Source organism: Agelaius phoeniceus, chromosome 9, assembly GCF_051311805.1.
Source record: "Agelaius phoeniceus isolate bAgePho1 chromosome 9, bAgePho1.hap1, whole genome shotgun sequence".
NCBI classification, from domain to species: Eukaryota; Metazoa; Chordata; class Aves; order Passeriformes; family Icteridae; genus Agelaius; species Agelaius phoeniceus.
In genome coordinates, this window is record NC_135273.1 from 6,043,857 (window position 1) to 6,061,034 (window position 17,178).

Sequence of the window (17,178 nt, forward strand, 5' to 3'; positions counted from 1 at the left end):
ATTCCTGACTCTATATAATAATTATCTATTCCCTGTGTGGTCAATGTTAAAAAAAAAGGCTTCTCCAGCAGGTACCACCCATCAGTAGATGGATGTGCTCCCAGATTGCTGGTTTGAGGTCTCAGTTACTGGCCATGGGCTGCTGGTACTTGAACCCACCTCGTGGAAGGAGCTGGAAGCAGAGCTTGGCAGCCAGGATCAGTCCTACCTGTGCAAGAGCTGAAGGAAAACAGGCCTGCTTGGTTCTTTTTCTTAATTGCTTCTGTATTAAGTCTTTATTGAGCAGGCACCTGCTGTTCCCAGTTGCTTAGGCAGCCTCAGTTGTTTCAGGTACACAGTTTGGATGTCTGTTGGAATGGATCTGAGGCAGAATTCCATCCAAGCTGTAAAATAATCATTGCCCTTAAAATGCAGAGATGCGTCATACCTGGTGATTATCCACTTGTTTTGGAAATAATCTCATTATCCTATTTGTTCCCTCAGTTACAACTTCTGAATACATATTCAAGTGAAATGTGCTTGCCAGCTATGCCTCTGATCTGCTTCAGAGAGTGCCATAGTTACAGATATACAGGGGAGAGACACCCATGAAGTGAAATCCTGCCATACTTGTTTCCCTCTGGGAATGTGACATGGAATGAAAAACTGCATCTTCAGTTTGTTCACGCTCTGGCATAATTATGTTTTATTATTTCTTTCTTAATAGTTCCCAGCATTGAATTTGCCTTTTCTTCCTAGCTGCTGTATATCAAGCAAACCCTTCTTACAGCTGTTACAGTGCCAGGATGCCATTTGTGGGTAGCAGCAGCTCCTCCTTGTGAAAGCAGAATTAGGATCACATTTTCCCAGTGCCTCTCTTTGTAAGTCACTGCAATCAGATGTGTTTGGAGCTCTCACCTCCTTGCTGAGTGAAATGAGCTCCTGTAGCTCTTTGTAGCCAATGCTCTGCACTTCCCTGGGTGATGATGGCACATGAACTTCATGTTTCACTGTTCACCTCCTTGGCAGCTTATTGTGAGCACTGCAATGAGCAGGACCCCAGTGCTGTGGGAATGTGCTGCTGACCTCTCTCTGCTGGGAGCACAGTCAGTTCCTGCTGTGCAGCTTCCCATTTATGTGGAAAAGCTTCTCCAATATAGGAATTGCCGGGCAGACCTAAGGGTCTGAACTCTCACATCACAGGTGACAAAAGTTCATGTGGAAATTTGTGGTGTCACACTCTGCCCCTGCTGATGAATTGGGGATTTCCTTGGGTAAAAGGAAACAAGAAAAATTTTAGTGTGATATTTCATCTGCTCTGTTTAGCAAAGAGTTTCTGCAAATGTGCTGCAAACTCTCTGCACTTGGACTGATAAGTTTATAACTTGCCAGCTCCTCTTGTCAGCACAGCTGCTCATCCTGGGAGAATCTCCTGGCATCTGAAGGTCCAAGCTGAGAGAAGGACTCTGAGCAGAGCAGTGCAGCAGCCCCAGTGGCTCTGGCTGAGGTCTCACATCCACACCTGCTGCTGTTTCATCTACAGGGCCCTTCAGTGCCTCATTGTCACACTTGCTTCTCTGATTGTTACTTTAAAGAAGCCACAGTCAGTGATCTGCAAATGTCAGGAATCACCTTTGAGGCACATTGACCAAAGCCCCTCCTGAGCTAAATCATCTCTGGGCTCTGTAAGAAATCAAAATTGTGGCTTCCTGTTTCCAAATCCTGGAAAAATCCAAGTCCTGGGTGGGATGGGCATGGAGGGTCTGTGCTCAGCTGCTCAAGGCTGGGTGCACAGTGGTCCCTGGGCCACATGTGCTGCAGGAAGGTTTTTAATTACAGGTGTAATGACAGTGTGGGCATGCCCGGGGCTGACCTTCAGGGATGGGAGGTGGTTTGCCTAATAAAGGGGAAACAAAAGATTATCCTTTGCTCTGTATTTATGTAAGTGAGCAGAAACTGGCTTTAAGCTGTAAGAGAGCAGGTTAGATATTAGAAATTCTTTACTCAGGGTGGGCAGGCCCTGGCACAGGTGCCCAGAGCAGCTGTGGCTGCCCCTGGATCCCTGGCAGTGCCCAAGGCCAGGGTTTGGAGCAGCCTGGGGCAGTGGAAGGTGTCCCTGCCATGGCTGGGGTGGCTCTGGATGGGCTTTCAGGTCCCTTCCAACCCAAACCAGCCTGTGATTCCATGAAAAAACCACTCTCCCGTGGGCTTTGGGGAAGAAAGGAGCAGAAAGCTGAATCAAGCTGGGCAAACTACAAAGCCTTGTCCTGCCAGAGCAGCAGGGCCTGCCCCTGGCTGGTTGAGGGCATTTTTCACGTGTTGCAGAGGTTAGAGCTGTGTGCTGATAGAAGTGCTCTGGGGAGAGAGGGATTGCCCAGCCTGGCTGGGAGCTGTGTGCTGGGGAGGGCAGGGTGTCACTGTAGCACCAAATGGTGCCTGTGCTCCTTTCAGCCATTCCCAGGGCAGGACAAACCACCCTGCAGCTGATTCAGCTGCTTTGAAGCCAGTTGTTGGTTGGATATAAAGTTGTTGGTTGGATATAAAGTATTTCAAGGGCTCTATTGATTTTTAAAAGCATCCTGAAATCACAGTACATTTGAAGTTAGTTCCTAGGGGAGCTAATTTAACTTTCTGCTGGTTTGCATCCTCAGAGTGACTTAGCTCAAGATCGCTTTAGTCAGATGAATTCTTCTTCTGTTGAATACAAACAAATGCTTTGGCCATTATTATATTATTCTCTTTGTTTGTGGGCTACATATGCACAGGAAAAAGCCCAACATGTCTGGCTGCTTTTAATTGAACCATGTGACTTATTTGATTTTTCATCAGTCAAATTAAGGCTAATAAACTGAATTTAAAGCAAAATAAGAATATTGATACAGAAGAAATAATTATTCTCTTGGCTGGATAAATTTCAAACAACAGCCTTGGTTCTTAATATTAATCTCTGAGAATGTTCAGAGTCGTAAAGAGCTAATAAAAAAAGCCCTGGGTCTTGTTGAATATGTCAACCCATGAGCAGAATGGAGGGAGCACTTCAGCACTTGGGAGAGCTTATCTCTGACCAAAAACTGACTCTGCAGAACATGTGTGTGCCCCAATATGCACAATTTCAGCATTTTTTAGCTTTGCAGTGTGTTGCCTTTGTTGTGTCTGAAATTTGTAACTTTTCATGTGGTTTTCACATCTTGTCTCTATTTCAGCTGTCCAGTGTCTTCTGGCTGCATCATGCTGGACACCTGCAAATCCCCATCTTCCCCCCAGCCAGGGCACAGTCTGGGCTACTTTGTGTGTCTCCAAAAACAGATGCTTGAAGGAGAAAGGCAGGGACAGGACAGGACTGCTTAGCTCAGGAGAACAGCAGTGCACCTAGACAGTCTCTGCCTTTTTCTGAGGAGAAACACCATGACCTGAAATCCTCTGGGTTTACTAATCCTAATCTGTACTTCTGGCTGTCCAGACATGCTCTGGAGAGCCTTTACCCCATGTCAGAGGTATCTGCATCCTTTTCTCTCCACACTCCTGTCCTTGAGTGCTGCTCTGGAGTGGGCAGCACTGCTGCTGCAGTGGGGTGAGGCTGCAGCTGTCAAGGCAGCTTTAATCTCTCTCCTGTGTGCACGATGTACTGGCAATCCTTGAGCAATGTTGCATTTTAATTCCCCTTAATGGTTATTTGCAAAATGGAAGAAAATATTGACAGCTTGATATTTCAAAACAGATTGAAATCTTAGGTACTTCTAGCGTCAACATAATTGCTTTCTCGGGAATGGGGGAATTAATTTAAATATATTTAAATTTTCTACCAGCAATTCTAGTCTGTTATTCTCTAGTTGTTGCTGTGCTGTCAGTCAGGTTCTCCTGATTTGTAGGTTCCAACATGGTATGATTTTCTTTTGCTGTCACTTTTTTTTGTAGCCTACTTCAATATGTATGAAGTTGCAGATGTGTTCTCTCTGGTTTTATTCTCAAGTCATAGAAACCTGTCACTTTTTCTGCCTTTCACTCTGACTCAGAGCTGTCAGACAGGCTTGTTCCCACTTGGTGGAGAATTCCTGGAAGTTGAAGAGATAAAAACACCCAACTTTCAGTAATCTGCCCGATTACTGTAAAACACTGAGTGGGGCTCTTTGGGGACATTTATGCTGAGGATGGATGTGTCTGGCCAGGCAGCAGTGCTGGCCATTGCTTCAGCATGTCAGGGGTTAGTTTCTTGTCCATATTTTAGTAAGAAAATATACTTTAAGTTCCTCTAAACCATAGAACAAACCTGGCAGCACAAAATGAAGTGGTGGTTGTAAGGAAAACAGTGAAAGGAGATGACAAAAACCAGTGGTGAAGGATTCCAGGGGTGCAGATACAGACTGAAGCTCTGCCTCTGCTGAACTTGGCAGGGACTTCCCTGCAAAATACCAAATGCTGCAGTTTTGAGCTGTTTGTGCAGGGAAGTGCTCAGACATGTGGCTGCATCCAGTCTTGCACAAGGAAGGAAACAGCACTCAGATGTTCTTTAAATTATGCACAAACCAAACAGGGATGTTCTGTAAAACTGGGACATGTGAAAGATCCATACAGAGACTGCTTAGGCAATAAATTACACAATTTATTAGAGTCTGCTGAGGCCTCAGAGAGTCCATTGCAGATCATTTCCTTCACCAAGGAATGGTAGAGGAGATGCTGTGGGCTCAGTTTGCCTGCAGTGTTGTCTGAGCCTTGGTGGTGGAGGGCTGGAAAGGCTTTCCCTGAGGAAATAGCTCTGCTCACAGCTCCTGAGGGATGGCAGTACCAAAAGAGCTGAGGAAAACACATCAGTGGCCATACAAGTGCTTAGCCTGAAATATCTGCCAAACACAGATATTGCCTGGTGCTCTTTGGGCCATTCCTTGGATGGGTGGATGGATGGATGGATGGATGGATGGATAGATAGATATAGATAGATAGATATAGATAGATGATAGATATAGATAGATGATAGATAGAGATAGATTAGATAGATAGATATAGATAGATGATAGATATAGATAGATGATAGATAGAGCTAGATTAGATAGATAGATATAGATAGATGATAGAGATATAGAGATATAGATAGAGATAGATTAGATAGATAGATATAGATAGATGATAGAGATACAGAGATATAGATAGAGATAGATTAGATAGATATATAAATAGAGATAAAGATAGAGATAAAGATAGATAGATAGATAGATAGATAGATATAGATAGATAGATAGATAGATAGATATAGATAGATAGATAGATAGATAGATAGATAGATATAGATGATAGATAGATTTCTCCATGAGTTAACAGAGCTGCTTGGCCTCTGGTAAATATAGGGAAACCTGTGGGTTCCAGTAGCAACATAATGTTACACAAAAATGCCATTAGAAAGACCAGGACTTCCCTACTCAACCACTCCAGAAGGATTTGTTTTGCAAGGGCCTGTCAGACCAGTAACTTGTGTGAGGAAAAGCAAGTAGTTACTTGGGTTCTTTTCAAACTCATAATTATGTCCTAATTGTAAGTGCTGAATGCTTTTTTGAATTGTCCATAAATTGCATTACTCTAGCATTGAGATTAATTTTGATGTTAGTGAATAGATCTGCTTAGTAGAGGTCATTGAGTTACACCAGGAGAAATCTCATTTTAAGGGAAGGCAAGGAGACCTTGGGACTGGAACAAAAGGTCCCCTTATGGTAATGCCATAAAGTCACTTATCAAAACTCACTGGGGGTGTTCCCACAAAGGTACACATTTCCTGATGCTGAAAGACACAAAACCAGGCAAGGGAGAGGATTCCTGCTGTGTGCCCTCCCTGCACCAGCTTCCTGCAGGATCAGGCAGACACCAGCTCGTGGCTCTTGGCAGTGTTAGTGCTGATATCAGCATAGTAAAGAAGACCCCCTCAACTGCTTCAAAAATTTCATTTTCGGGCTCCTGAGGGGTTCCTCCATTTTGGGTGGCCATGGCCACTGTTGCTTTTGTGAACAGGGAGGTAACAGCCCATGGGGTGGCTGCTGCTCCGAGGCCTCTGTGCAAATCCATCCTCTGCCACCCCAAAATTACCCACGAGGGTAAGAGCACAGTTTTCTCTCTGTGGTAGGTCAAGGTATTTTATGACTGAAAAGCAGACTATATAAAGATTTGTTCTGCAGGCATCTTTTCACAAAAAATAAAGAAAAAAGGTTAATCCTTCAATTCCCTCCTGTATAAGACTTTTTGCATGTCTCTGCCTTGGTAACCATTCACAGGAACTTAAAAACTGTCTAGTTGGATAATTAGAAATCAAGCTCAGAAATGCTCTTTTTTTTGTTAAAGATTTGATTTTCATGAAGCCACTTTGATATTTATTTTTAATGAATTGATTATTTTGAGTTCCTTTTACCAACTCTCTGCTCATGTTGCTCTCTTGAGATGAAAAGGTGGTGTAAAGTGACTTGCTGCAAAATTCTGGCCTCAGTAAACTTAATGTTTTTGATTAGAATAAAGGTGAGCAACAGAGCCTAAAGGCTTTTTGATTTGCATTCAGAAGTTCTTGATGGATTGGTTTCTAGGGGATTACCCAGCATGAGATGGCATCTGTGCTCCAATTTTGTTCATGAAATAGTCTAACTTTTTATCTAAATGCCTGAATCAAAAATATTTATAAAACACATTGCATTTCTGTTATTGATAAATGCAAGACTTTATTTTGGACCCTTGGCTATGATCTTGCACAAACAGAGGCAGAGGAGAGTCGCAGACAGACATTTGATCAAAGGCACTGCAGTGAGAACTGGATGATTTCACCTGCTGTTGAGCAGTGTCCAAGTGTGCACCTGAAGTGACACCTTCAATAAACACAGGGAGTAACCAAGGGCCATGAAGTTCTTTGAGATTCAGAAATGTGTTGGTCTGCTTTAGAGATTTTACCCTGAGCACTCATTAGGAATTTCCCTGGACTGTCTTTGGGGCAAGCATTGTTCCAGTTCAGTGCTCCTTGTTTTGTAGAGCTGACTACAAATTCTTCCTTTTTATTTTGGGCATTTATTTAGTATTAACAAACTTCCTGGTCCCATGCCTCTCACTAAAGGTGTTCTTTAAAAGAGTGACACAAATTACTGTTAGTTTCCCATTGGCCATGAATTTGGACTTTTCATCAGGACCTGCCTCAAAAGCAGCGCTTGCTTTAATCAGCCCTTGTCTGCTTGTTTGGAAAGCCTTGCAAGGTTGACTGCCTTTCTCAACTTGATCTGTGCTCACAGTAATGAGGTATCAGGCTAATGAGACCACTGCCATTACAATTACCAGCTTATTAAATCCTAATTAGGGGCCCAATGCTGCCGGGTGCTGAGTGCTGGCTGTAGGCAGCTGGATGCTTTCCTGTGCCCGTTTTTGATCTCCAGTTGAAAGCAGCACTTGAAGAGCATTGAGGCTCCCCGTGCACGTATCGGGTCTGTTTCGGTGCTAATGGGGTAATTGACTCTAATGATGTTGGCTGGTGTGTAATGGTCAGAGCAGCCCAGCATCCATGGCATTGTTAAATGGGCTGTGATTCACATGGCAGAAGGCTGCAGGATGCTGAAGGACAGCATTTCCTCTGTAATGTTCTGTGGCAGGTTGTTTTCTGCACATTCATGCACTGGTGAAAGGAGTTTGCAACTTTATTGTTCATCAGTGCCAATTAAATGCAAACTCAATGTTAGCCAGACATGCTTCCTCCTGAATAAACAACTCAATTCTGTCCTCCCGAGGCTGGAGAATTTTAAATGTGCACTGTCTCTTTTGGAATCTAATTTCCACCTGACCTTCCCCTGCCTGCTCTGTGTTCTGAGGCAGTTATTGAGCTGGGCAGGTAGTGTCAGTACCACTGCAGGGCACTTTCCAGGAGTGCATTACAGAGCCTCTCTCCTGCCTGCCAAGGGCTGCTTGTTTTGCTGCTGTTTCTGCCAGGGCAAGATTGTATGAGCTCCTGTTAATTTTTCATCTCGTGGGGATGAAGTTTTAGGCTCACCTTTGCCAGCCTGTGGAGTTCTGCTGTTCCTGGCAGGTGAGGCTGTGCAGGATGTGAAGCCTTCCAGCTCAGTCTGAAAGCAGTGGCTGCTGCCAGGTTTGGAGAGCCTGGACTGTGCTCCCTTCTCACCCATCAGCCCCAAATTCTGAGCTTAGGGAGCACCTTAAAACTGAAACATGAAGGAACAAATGCATCTTGCAACACATTCTCTGACTAGCAGCCAGGTGGATACCTCCAGGACTCCAGGCATGCTCTCTGTGGAAACTGCCCAGATGGCACAGAACCCACATCCTGCTTTCTACTGCTTCTTTTAGTGGGTATTGGTCAATCTGTTGTCCCTGGGAGGAAAATGCTCACGTTTATCTCAATCCCATTTCTCATTAGCAGCCCTGCTAATGAAATCCCAGTAATGATGTGGACTGCTAAAAGTTGTGCCTCATCCAGCCTGGCCTGGAACGTTTCAGGGATGGAGCATCTATCACCTCTCTGGTTCCCTGCTGGGCACTTGTGTAAAGGCAGCAGGGGAAAAACTGGGCTTTAAGTGCTCCAGCTTAGTCCCAAAGATCCTGTATGCTTGGCCAAGAGCTTGCCTTGCTTCTCTTCTGGGGCATCTCTTCTTTTTGCTCTTTAGATGGACTTGGGCTTGTGATAGAGACTGATCCAGAAAGAATCAATTCTGAGTCTGGGGTGCCAGCCCCACATGTCAGCCTGTTCTCACCTCACCTGTTCCATAAGGAAAATCACTGTCCCAAAGAAGGAGCCGTAGAGCCATGAGACAGCAGTTGATTAAGAGAGTATTTGCTGGTTTTTCAAGCAGGAATATGATCTGCAGATGCTGTGGGTTTTGTCTGCTTTGCTCCTAAACACCCTTCTCAGAACACCCCGGGTATGAAATGGGCTGAGCACTAAAGGAAAGAGCTGATTCTGGCAGGGCTGGGGCATGAAATTGTTACCCAGCTCTGCTTGAGGCTGTCACAGGGCCAGCTCTGCAGCTGAAGGCACAGATGTGATTGATCACCTGGGCAATGCTGCCTCTGCTCCCCACCAGGAGCTCAGACCCTCAATTATGTCAAATTTGTCCATTCCTCACATAACTCCTCTGCCACTACCCCTGAACACAGACCTTCCTTTCCCTGCTGTCTCATCAGCTCCTCACAATCCTATCTATCACCTCCAGCCATTTCTGGTTTCACATCCAGAAGCTTTTTTACACCTTCTCCACTTTCCTTAATCCCAGGCAAGGCCCTCGTAGCAGTCACCAGGAAACACAAAGATACAGGTGTGATGAAGTCTTTTGCTGCCACAAGTGAACAAAACAGGTTCCTTTTTGCTGTAGAGAGAAGCAGCACCCTGTGGTGGTGTTCACAGGGGTCCCAGGACAAGAGAAGAGATGAGAATCTTCACTCCATGTTTCAGAAGGCTGATTTATTATTTTATGATATATATTATATTAAAGGAAAATGCTATACTAAGACTATACTAAAAGAATAGAGAAAGGATTTCATCAGAAGGCAAGCAAGGAAAGGAATGGAATGATAATAAAATCTTGTGACTGACCAGAGAGTCTGAGACAGCTGGACTGTGATTGGCCATTAATTTGAAATAATCACATGAGCCCAATCCCAGATTCACCTGTTGCATTCCACAGCAACAGATAATCATTGTTACATTTTGTTCCTGAGGCCTCTCAGCTTCTCAGGAGCAAAATCCTGGCAAAGGGATTTTTCAGAAAATATCATGGCTACAGCACCCCATGCTAGAGCTTTTCATGGCATCTCTTTGTGGGTCACTGTGGGAATTTGAATGTCTGCAGGAGAAGCAAAAGTAAAACTCCAAACAAAAAGTCCACAAGAAAGAAGATTATCATGTTTGTATCTGGGGTGCTGTTGTTCACCCAGGAGTTTTAAAGAAATGGCTGGAGCCTTCCAGTACCTGGGTTTAGTGATTAGACCCAGAAGAAATGATCAGCTGGATTTTGAAGCCTTCAGCCTCATGGAGACATGTACTCATTTGTGAGACATGCACTTATTTGTGAGACATGCACTTATTTGTGTTGCTCTGAATCCCAGAGAAAAGCTGAGGAGTCAGAGTTAGGCCCTGCACAAAGCTCAGGAAGATGTGGGTCTGTGATATCAATCTCTTAATTACAACGGTTGAATTTCCTGAAACCTTTATTCTCTACATAACTTCATTGAAAGATCCTGGTTGCAATTAACCTTTAAATGCTTAGGCAATTGCAAGGGCTGCTGAATCCCTTAATGCATTAAGAGATTAGGGATGCCTTTTGATGGCAGGAATTCAGTTTCTGGGCTGTCTGGGAATGGCTCATTTCCCTTGTCTCTCCTCTATTTAGATGCTGTGCTGCACCAGCTCTCTTGTTTGTGCTCATTTCCCCCAGGTCTGCACTGTCCCACCTTCATCCCTGCCCTCGGGGTTCTTGCTGCAGCCCGGCTAAAACCATCTAAAGCCGTGCCTAAGTGCCTGCTGCTCAGGACAGGCTTCAGGGAAACCTGTGGGCTTTGCTTTTTGCTGTTGGCAAGTGTTTCTCTGCAAGGACAGACTCCAGAATCCCAGAAAGGCCCTGGAGCACGGACTGCTGAGGGTGCTGCATCCCTGCCCTGGGAACAGCAGATGCTGCAGACCTCACCTTCACCCTGCCTAAAAGTTCTTAAAATACTTCATTTTTTGCTTGAGGGAAGGCTATTTACAGCTTGGCATCTTACACTGGCTTGTTCAGGATTACATTCACGAAAATAAATATTCCTGAACTTCTCCAATTTTCCAGCAATTTGGCTGCAGCAGTTATTTGTGGAACACTGTTTCTGCCTGGCCAGGGTATTCTGTTCAAGCCTTTAATTGAAAGCAGGAGTCCTTGGAGATACCTGTTGCTGTGTGAATGGCATGTGAATGGCTTTTACACCTCTTTGTGCATCTATTCAAGTGGAAAACAATAATTTTCACTGGCTTGCACGTAAGATATGAAGTTTAATTTATCACTGGAGTCACTCTGAGGTGATTGATTCTGGGACCGGGAAAAAAAATGTGATTTTGCTGCGTGTTTAGGAAATTGGTAGCTCTGATTTACAGATCCTTAACAGGCTCTCTGAATAAAAGAAAATTTTTCATGTTGGTGGTGGAGATGCCTCTGGGATAACAGAGCAGAAAGAGAAAAGGGTAATGAGAACTTGTAGTGATTGATAACTGCAGGAATTTTTGATCAGATTAAGGCAATTACTGGTGGGATGATGGTCATTAGTACTTTGTTTTTAATACTGAGATGAATTGCTAGAAAGCTGAGAAGTGTGCTGAGATGAACGGGAACCATTCAGCACTTATTTTTTTTTGCTGGTGTCTTTCTTTTTTTTGTCTTGCTAATCATGATGCAAAGTAGATGGCAAAACAGGCTGGCAGAGGTGGGTGAGTGAGCAGGGAGCAGTGTGTGGGAGCAGGGAGGGATGTGCAGAAACCTGCTGGGAGCACCCCTGGGCAGGGTCAGCCTCCAGGTGCTTAAAATGAAGGAGAAAATGTCAAGTGTGGGCAGAAAAGAACACAAGGAAACAGCCTGGAAGAGTCAAGCAGACATGCCCGTTTATCTAATGGAAATACTGACTTCATTAGAGCAAGCTAAACCCTTGGAGATGATTACTGGTGATAAAAGGGCTTTTTTTTTATACAGCAACGGAAGTGAGAGAGAGGGGAGCTGATTAGAAGTGAAGCTGGGCAAATTAGGAACAATTTCTTTTCACAATATGAACTGCAGGAAGAAGCTCCTGGGAGGGTCACAGGTGACATAGCCAGATGTCTCCGTGTCTAGATTGGCTCATTGTTAAGAATTCCATCTTTTGCCAAGTCGTACCTCAGTCAGCTGCAGACTTTGCAGGCTGGAGCTGTACATGGGGATGTTCCAGGAACCTCTGTGTGCTCATCCCCTGCTCCACCATGGGTTCTGTGTAACCCTGCTTTATGGGCTGGCCTGGGGAGCAGATTTGCTGTGGCTTTAACACATCCCCCAGCCCAGTGGGCCAGAGCCAGGCAAGGCAGAGATCACCTACAGCTGGGCTTGGTCCTGCCCACAGATCCTAATGAAGAAAAACATTTGCAAGAGGAGCTAGAGATGCTTTAGTTAAAAATGCCTGTGAGAGCCCTTCAGTGAGCTATAGAGCTGGCAAGCTGCAGGTTTCTGCATAGGTTCACATGAGCAGTGACACTCCCACAGCCATCGTGTGAACCCTAATTAATGAGCTGTGTCACAGGGTGAGGCCTCTGAGGCTGCTGTGGAATCAGATGTTGATCCTTTATGGAGAACTTCCTGTTACTGATGCTGGTGCTGATAATTCTGTCCCTGAGGGGCAGGAGATGAGCTCAGCCCGTTGCAGCTGGCTGGGAATGCAGTGCTGAGGAGGAGGATGGATGCTCTGATATTTAAAGTGGCACTGCCCAGTGGATGTGCACAGACCCAGCATGGTGGCACTGAGGAAGTTAAGCTCTGGTACCACTGCCTTCAAAACAAACATCTTGGGGAATGAAATCAGTCATGGCATGAGCCCTGTGAGGCAGAGGAGCCAGCTCAGCTGTCCCTGTGCTGGGAATGGGATGTGAAGAGCCCTGGAGCCTGGGCAGGGTCTGTCTCCTGCCCTGAGGGGTTTCTCTGGGCTGTGGGACTTGGAGACAGATTTGCCATGGTTCATTTCTTTCAGTAGGAAGCCCTCTGCACTCTGTGAAGTCTGCACAGCTTTCCTGAGCTGGAGACCTGGGGCTGCTGCCCCTTCCCTGGGGGCAGCCCTGGTGGGGTGCTCAGCATCTGGGGAATGCTGGGGCCAGGGTGGTGCTCGTGCAGATCCAGGGGCTGCAGCAGGGGAAAGAGGCAATGCCAGCAGCAATCCTGTGACCACTGCCTGCCCTGGCTCTGCTGGGAGGAGTGGATTTATTCACCTTCATTTTAGGGAGGATTCCTCAAGAGAGGGGGAAACACGCAGAGCAACCAAAGAGCGAACAGTGAGCTCTGGGTGTGCAGGGGAATGAAATACATCAGGTTTGATTTGTGCTTTCCTTCCAGGCATCTGCTGTAAACTGCAGGGGGAAAACAAATGGGCAATGACTGCATCTGTCTCTCCCTCCCATCCAGGTCTGCACTGCTCCAGTGAGCTCTTGAGCAACTGCAAAAAGTGCATTCAAGATGTGCTGTTTGCTGAGCTGGGGAATGCAACCAGGCTCAAAGCAAAGCCCCAGGTTAGCCCCCAGGTGTCATGGGCTTGTTCTTTGGATTTGAGAAGATCACCTTCTCACCCTCAATATGAGAACATCAGCTTGTGCCAAAGAGATGCAATGTCTCAGAAACCAAAGTCTGGCCTAATATTGGTGTTGTCTTCTTCTCCCTAGGAAAGCAAGCCAAGAAAAACTGGAGTGTGGCATTCACATTTTCTGAAAAAATCCCTTTGCCCAGGATTTTTCTCCTGGGAAGTTGAGAAGCCTCAGAGAAAAGGAAAACAATTCTTATCTCATTTGCTTCTCCTGTGTTGTGCTCACATGTGGAATGTGTTTGGAGATTGTTTACCCACAGGTGATTGTTTCATTGGATTCTGGTGTGAGTTGTTTGGATTCTTTGGCCAATCAGAGCCAAGCTGTTCTGGGACTCTGGAAAGAGTCACAAGTTTTCATTATAATCTTTTTAGCATTCTCTAAGTATCCTTTCTGTATTATTTAGTATAGTATTCTTTAATATAGTACTATAAGGTAATAAATTAGCCTTCTGAGAACTTGAAGTCAGATTCATCGTTCCTTCCTTCATTTGGAGACAGCACAAATACAATACTGGAGGAGCCCCTGATTGGGGGGTCCAAATCCAAGCCGTGGGTTTGACTGCTGCCCTTCATGAGTCAGGGGAAACATTTCCAAGCAGGAAAACTTGAGATAGTGAGCTGCTCCCTGATTCTGAGGTGATGGTCCAGGTTCACAAAATGTTGGGAACATATCTTGCATTAAAATGTGTGTCTGGATTTGTAGGCATTAAAAAAAACCCTGGTCTTATTAAAAACAAACAAGAAAAGGCCACGGCCTCTGGCAGTAAGAAATATCTTAGTCTGAAAGCAAAAACAAATTGGTATTTCTGTAAATCCCACCAGGAGAAGTTGTACAGATTTATTCTTTTGCTTTGCATCTTATTTCAGTCTCATCCCTTCTGTGTTTCTTTTGGACTGTTCCAGTTGCTTGGCTGTCCTGGCTGCTCTCTTGTCTTACCTGTACACACACCTGGGGAATCTTGCATGCAAAGAGCTTTTTTCCCTAATTTGACCCCACAGCCACGTAGGTTATGGAAATGAGGTGGTGCAACTGTGCATAAATCATCACCCAGGCTTGCCTGTGATGTGCCAGCGGCTGATCTGACACTGTACCAACACAGAGCATCTGATGGTGGCACCAAACTGCTCTGGGAGGAGCAGTTCCTCCCTGGGGCCATGGGGATGGGTGGGAGCTGGGTGGGGGGAATGGGGCTCCCCATCCCTGCAGGGGCTCTGGCACAACCCCTCCGTTCTGGAGTGCTCCAAGGAGCTGTGCCTGCACTGTGAGACCCATCCTCTCCTCCTGCACAGGAATAACCCAGAAACCTGGGGGAGCTTCTGCTGCCTCTTGACTCTTCATCTGTCCAAAAGAGACACCTCCAACTCCTTCTTCTCCTCTGGAATTGTTGAAGTGGCACCATGGCATCACATTTCCAGTCCTGGCTAACACCACCCACCTGCTGCTTGGGGTCTGACTGGGGATTTTGTTCCTTGGCTTTGTGGTGATGTGAGCAAGCCCTTCTCTCTGGACCATGCTGCAGAGTGGAGTTAGCTCCTAAAAAAGGGGGTGAACAACAGAGAAGAGGGAGGGATTTGTGCTGCTGGCTTGTGCCTATGGGCTTGTCCTTGTGGAAGCAGAAAGCAGCTCACCTTTTTGGTGACAACAGGCACAGTCACCTCCATGGTGACAGCAGCTCTTGTATTTACAGGGCTCCCAGACAAAGGAAGGAAATGATGAATCTGAGTCCATGTTCTTAGAAGGCTAGTTTATTATTTTATGATATTAGAATATATTAAAGAATACTAGACTAAACTATACTAAATAATACAGAAAGGATACTTACAGAAGGCTAAAAAGATAATAATAAAAACTCATGACTCCTTCCAGAGTCCTGACACAGCTTGACTGTGATTGGTCATTAAGTTAAAACAATTCACATGAAACCAATCAAACAACCACCTGTTGAATAAACAATCTCCAAACCACATTCTAAAGCAGCAAAACACAGGCGGAGCAAATGAGATAATTATTGTTTTCCTTTTTCTCTGAGGCTTCTCAGCTTCCCAGGAGAGAAATCCTGGGCAAGGGGATTTTTCCAGAAAATATGACAGTGACAACAGCTTACCTTGTTGGTGACAACAGTCACAGTCCCCTCTGTGGTGACAGCAGCTGCTCCTGTGCAGGGTGGGGCTGGTGCACAGCCCCTGCTGGATCCAGCATCCCTCCATCCAAGGGAGAGGGCCGGTGAATGCCTGCAGGGACATGAATGGCCCCCAGTTTTGGCACGCAGGCTCCTGCTGGAGAGGCAGATAAGGTGATTTGGAAATCACCAGGCAATGCTGGTCAGCCACATTTGCTTTCCAGACACTGCTTTGCTCCTAATCCTGAGTGGTTTTTGGATGGCACTGGTGATGGGGAGTCTTGTCTTAACTGGAATTTACATGGAATCTTGCTTCTTGGAACAGGCTGAAAATCCCCAACCCCCAAATTACAGAATTTCACTGCAAGATTTGCTTTCATTTTTACTTTAAATCATCATTACTTGTAAATGGCCTTCCCTGACTTTGGGTTGTCACAAGGAGAAAATACATTTTCACCAGGCATGTAGATATGGAGTCAATTTCCACAACAGCAGGAAATCAGCCAGGGCTTGTTTAGCTGCTGAAAACTTGCTTCATCTGGAAACAGGAGGGTGAGCATCAGCCTCAAGTCAGGCACAAACCAGTTCTTGGAATGCTGTACAGCTGCATTTGCTCTGAGATCTGCACTCTGTCTTGCTCTTGGCTGATGAGATGATTTGGGATGATGAATTTTCCTGTGGGACAGCAGCTCTGCTCCTGTCCAGTCTGAGCTAAGAAGGTAATACATCTAGGTACTAATGCATTTAGGTTGAAAATGTGATTCCAGAGGATTTTTTGCTAAGTGCAGTCCCATTCTATGATTTCTACTATCTCCTCCCATAAAAGTGTATATATCAGTGCAGTGAATGTCTCCCATATATATATATATATATATATATATATATATATATATATATATATTTGTTAAGTCATTCTAAATATATTCATTTATTTTCATGAATGCTTGTCATTGCCCAAAGTCTGCTCAGCCAGGAGTGCACCCCTGTTAGGTTACCTCTGTAACAACCCCACTGAGCAGCAGATGAATATTTTAATAATCAGTTTAATGGTTGCAGGAGACTCCACTGGCTTGCCAGGTTTTAACTTGATCTGGTGAAAGGTTCAGCAGAGGGAATTGACCCCAAAAAATCAATGTGCACTGAATTTGGAGAAAGGTTAGTAAATTGCTTCAGTTAGGGGGAAAAAGTAATCACTTCATTATTTGGAAGCACTGACTGCTTTTTTATTTGAAATGTAGACTTTTATTGAACAGTTTCCCTTATTTAAACTTTGATCCAACAGCAAATGTTAGTAAATGGGTTTTAACAACCTTTCAAGTCAAACAATTTTGCAGGCAGACTCCAAGCAGAATGCTCTTGTTTGCTTGTCTCAGTGATGACTGGAAAACAAAACTGTCTTGTTTTATTTGTTTGGACATGAACTGTTTTCCAAAGTTCACCCCCAAACCCTGAAAAAATCATTATTTATCAAGTTTTGGTCACTAGTTGAAAAACAACATCATGTACTTTGGCTAAAGCAAATTTATTGCAAGTGCAATTTAAGAACAGAAGTATTCATTTTACAATTAACCCTAGGTAGTTTTTACATTTCAAACTAATATATAGGGATACTTTGGTCACGACAAAATAGTTTCCTTTAAGGTTACCTTAGAGCCTTGAAACTGAACCTATGTATTTTTTTTTTTTTCCTAGATTTTAATATAGTTGATGAATTTGCCAACATCTTTCAATGACCTTTAGAACTTGGATCTTTCCAGAACTGACTTAATTAAAGATGAGATGG